General features: G+C 49.4%; 1 pseudogene; it reads right to left on the reverse strand.

Annotated features, from left to right (window-relative positions):
- Positions 1-1,006: 1,006 nt before the first annotated feature.
- Positions 1,007-2,329, reverse strand: LOC142297282 (uncharacterized; annotated as a pseudogene).
- Positions 2,330-3,951: the final 1,622 nt, after the last annotated feature.

Below are 3,951 nucleotides of genomic sequence, written 5' to 3' on the forward strand. Positions count from 1 at the left end.
TCTTGACAGGTGGTGGGAGATTCTCTCCTGCCATACTGACAGGGGGTGGGTACGTCTGTCCCATACCTCTGACAGACAGTGGACCCAACTTTCCCATCATCTGGATAGGAGATGGGTACAACTTTCCCATCATCCTGGCCAGCTGGGGAAAAACCCTCCTCACTATTTTGGCATGTTATGGGTTCTGCTTCCCCATCATATTGACAAGTAGGGACCACAACTTTCCTATCTCCCTGGCAGGTTAGGGGGGCTGTCTGCCCCTCCGCCTGAGAGGCAGTGAGCACCATCCTCTCAGCCTCCATACAGGCGATGGGCACAGCTTTCCCATCACTCTGACTGGTTGGTAGAGACACTTTTGCACTACCATAATAGGTTATGGGGTGAGCTTTTCCATCACCCTGACAGGCAGCGAACACAACTTTCCTATCGTCCGGGCAGGTCATGGATACGACTGTCCCATCACCCTGTCCAGCTGGGGAAAAACACTTTTCTCTCATCATATCGTACCACAGAATCAATGCTAATCATGGAGCAGCTACCACCGGTCATGTCACAGTCCATCGTGACACTGACAAGCTGCACACAACCACCTTCCTTATGGCTGCCGTGCCTGTCTCCATCTCCCTTAGCAACGATTCTTACTGCTGTGAGGGGATCGTCAGCCACATCACCCCGCAGCGTGACATGGCTGAGCTCTCCTGTACAATGAGACACATCACTCTGTGATACCTCAGGGTCAGCGCTATTTATGGGGCAGCTACCACCGTTCGGCTCACAGTTCTCCGTGACACTGACAAGCTGCATGTGACCACATTACTCATGGTCCCCATGCCTGCCTCCATCTACCTTAGCATGGACACTCACTACCTTGGGGAAATCCTCAGCAGTGTCACCCCGCAGCCTGACGTGGTTGAAGTTTCCCGCACAATCATCCACTTTATTTTCATGCACAACATTAATAATCACCTTCTGATCATCAATATTCTGGTCACATGACTTAACAGGGCTACATCACATAACTTATCAACGGCGCTTGCATCACATGACTTATTAACAACATTTGCATCACATAAGTTATCAACGGCGCTTGCATCACATGATTTATCCGATTGGGAAGATTGTCAGGGACGTATTGTGCCACCAACCGCCCCAAATCGGTACCCAATAAAACATTTGCTGGAAGGTCTCGGGACACTCCCACATCTTTCCATCCCCTCCCAGGACCCCAGTCCAGAGAAACTCAGGCCATTGGGAGAGATTGGCGAACACCCCCAATCCCAGTGACAATCAGGGTCTTCCCCAGGATAAGTTCACCAGGCAACACGAATTCAGGGCGGATGAGAGTTCGTTCTGCACCAGTGTCCTTGAGGCCCTCAGTGATGGTGTCGCCCACGGTAACGGGCTGCCAATTCTCAGGGGCTTGACCACCCGTCTCAACCACAATCAGGACATTGGCACTAGGCCCTTGGGCCTCAGGTGTGGGGCTCCTCCTTTGCCTCTCGGGACAGGCAAAGCTAATATGTCCTGGTTAGTCACAGGTGAAGCACCGGCGGGTATCAGATGTAGGCCGGGTGCTAGAAGATGGGGCAGAACCTCCAGGAGGTCGGCTGGCAGGGGCAGGTGTGGTAGTAGTCATCTTACCCCCTTTCCAGCTGGCGGTGGAAGGCTTCCGCACCCCCGATGCATGGTTGGCCTCATAAGTGTCGGCAATCAGGGCTGCTTTCGCGGCCTCCCTTGGCTCTCGGTCCATAGCAAACTGTCGAACCTCCACAGGACAAAGATGTAGGAGTTGATCCTTTACCATTAGGTCACTTAGCTGCTCAAAAGTTGTAATGGACAGTCCTTGGATCCACTGACCAAAGGTGGTACGGAGTTCATCCACCACATCACTGTAGCTGTCATGAGGTCCACGCTGGACGGTCCGGAATTTTTTGCGGTACACCTCTGGAGTCAGCTGATACTTCTGTACTAGGGCCTGCTTTATGGCCTCATAGTCTCCATCTAGTGCTGGAGGTAGTGCAGCAAACACTTCCAGGGCCTTGCCTCGCAGCCCTGGTGTTAGGTATTAGGCCCACTGGCCACTGGGCAACTGGTACTGATGGCAAGTCTTTTCAAATCCCTTCAGAAAAGTGTCCATGTCCCAGTCCTTCTCCATCACAGGAAAGTGCTCAGGCCGGGGTTTGAAGCTGCTGACATTATTGGATTCACCATTCAGTGGGGAAGAGGTCTGCTGCTGGTGTTGGAGAACCTTCAGTTTGTGGTCTCTCTGATCTTGGGCCTCCCGCTCTGCTCACTCAGCCTCGGCCTGACGCTCAGCTCTCGCAGCCTGTCTCTCAGGAAACTCACGCTCTGCTTGGCATTCTTTTAGCACAAACTGTAGCCGTGCTTGAGAGTCACATTCTCCCAGTTGCTGGGAATCATTGGCAAGCAAGAGTCCCTTCCACTTCGGGAGCTGGGGCTGCTGCCAGACCCCTTGGAATCAGACAGTTCTGTGGACCGTCCCGGAGCTAGGTCCATGGCAAGGTCTCCTGGTGCTTCACTGGTCCCATGCTCTTGGGCCACATCGTGCTGGTCTTTGAGATCATCCTCCACCAAGGCACAGATTAGCATCTCTTTGGTCTTGTTGGACCAATCGAGGCCTCGCTCCTCACACAGTTGGATCACCACAGCTTTATCATGCTTCTTATAAGCAGCTGCCATCCTAGCAGTCACATGCTAAATAAAAGATAGGATAGAAAAACAAGAGAGGGGAGCGGGTAACTGCTACACATACAGTATTGTTCAAAATATATTTAAACACTGATTTCGATCCTCAAAGGTTTTGCAAGTTTTTAGTGAAAAGGATGATTGCTCAAACTAGACCACTAATGCTCTATATCCCACCGCTGCCACCAATTTGTCATGAACAGCTGGGGGAGTCACTAGATATCCCACTGCTGCCACCAATTTGTCATGAACAGCCGGGGGGGGTCACACCAGAATCCCACCTGCTGTTCACGGATTTATCAAAAGCACGACTACTCTCTAGCGCCCCTTTATTGTCAGGTCAATTTCGGAACTGCCAGACAATAAGTAAATGAGGCTGCTGAGCTATTAATGCCAAATATTGGAGGTCTCACAGCAAAGGTAAATTTATATATCACCGATTCCCGCTGATGGAATATATATATAATATATATATACCTCGGTACCCTTACTGATAGCCCCCCAATAATTCTATGCAAGAATAATTACGCTGCCACCACCGGATGTTTCACAGGCAGTCCGGCCACCTGTTACAGATAGCATAAGGCCCTTTGGGTTTTGGATTCATATATATAGAGCATGAGGAAAGAACTATTAAATTTTATATATTTAATCCAAAATAGAAGGCAGTGTTTATAAAAATATACAAGAATTTACAAAGGGGAACAATATAAATACAATATAGACAGTTACATAAAATAAAAAGGAGAAATGAAAGAGATTACTACACCTGGTCACGGAATATGGCTCAGATATAGGGTAGGGGCACCCCCTTGGAAATGGACAATCCTATACACAGAACGTAAATCCCCTGGGCATTGACACAGTGGCTACTAAGACACTGGCTTTTATTAACCTCTGTCCCACCCGCAGCCCCCACCTCTGCTGACATCATGCAAGAGAGGGGGTTTTCCCCTCTTCCAACATTATGGAATCCTCATGGTCCTCATATCTCCGTGTGGGAGCAATCCAGGCAAACGATATTACCTTCATCTTTTATATTATGATTTTAGCAGAAGGTGGATACCACACAAGGGGGATCTGGCATGTTCTGGGTGGCAGATATTAATTTGTGGCTCTTCCGTATGTCCTACGATTAAGCTGAAATATGTTAGATGTGCGTTATGGAATTTTGAGATCAGTGGTATGCCCGCCATATCTGGGGGATGTATGTATCTCACAATATTAATACTTCCCCAACGGAGA

This window comes from Anomaloglossus baeobatrachus, chromosome 3, assembly GCF_048569485.1.
Source record: "Anomaloglossus baeobatrachus isolate aAnoBae1 chromosome 3, aAnoBae1.hap1, whole genome shotgun sequence".
Lineage (NCBI taxonomy): Eukaryota > Metazoa > Chordata > Amphibia > Anura > Aromobatidae > Anomaloglossus > Anomaloglossus baeobatrachus.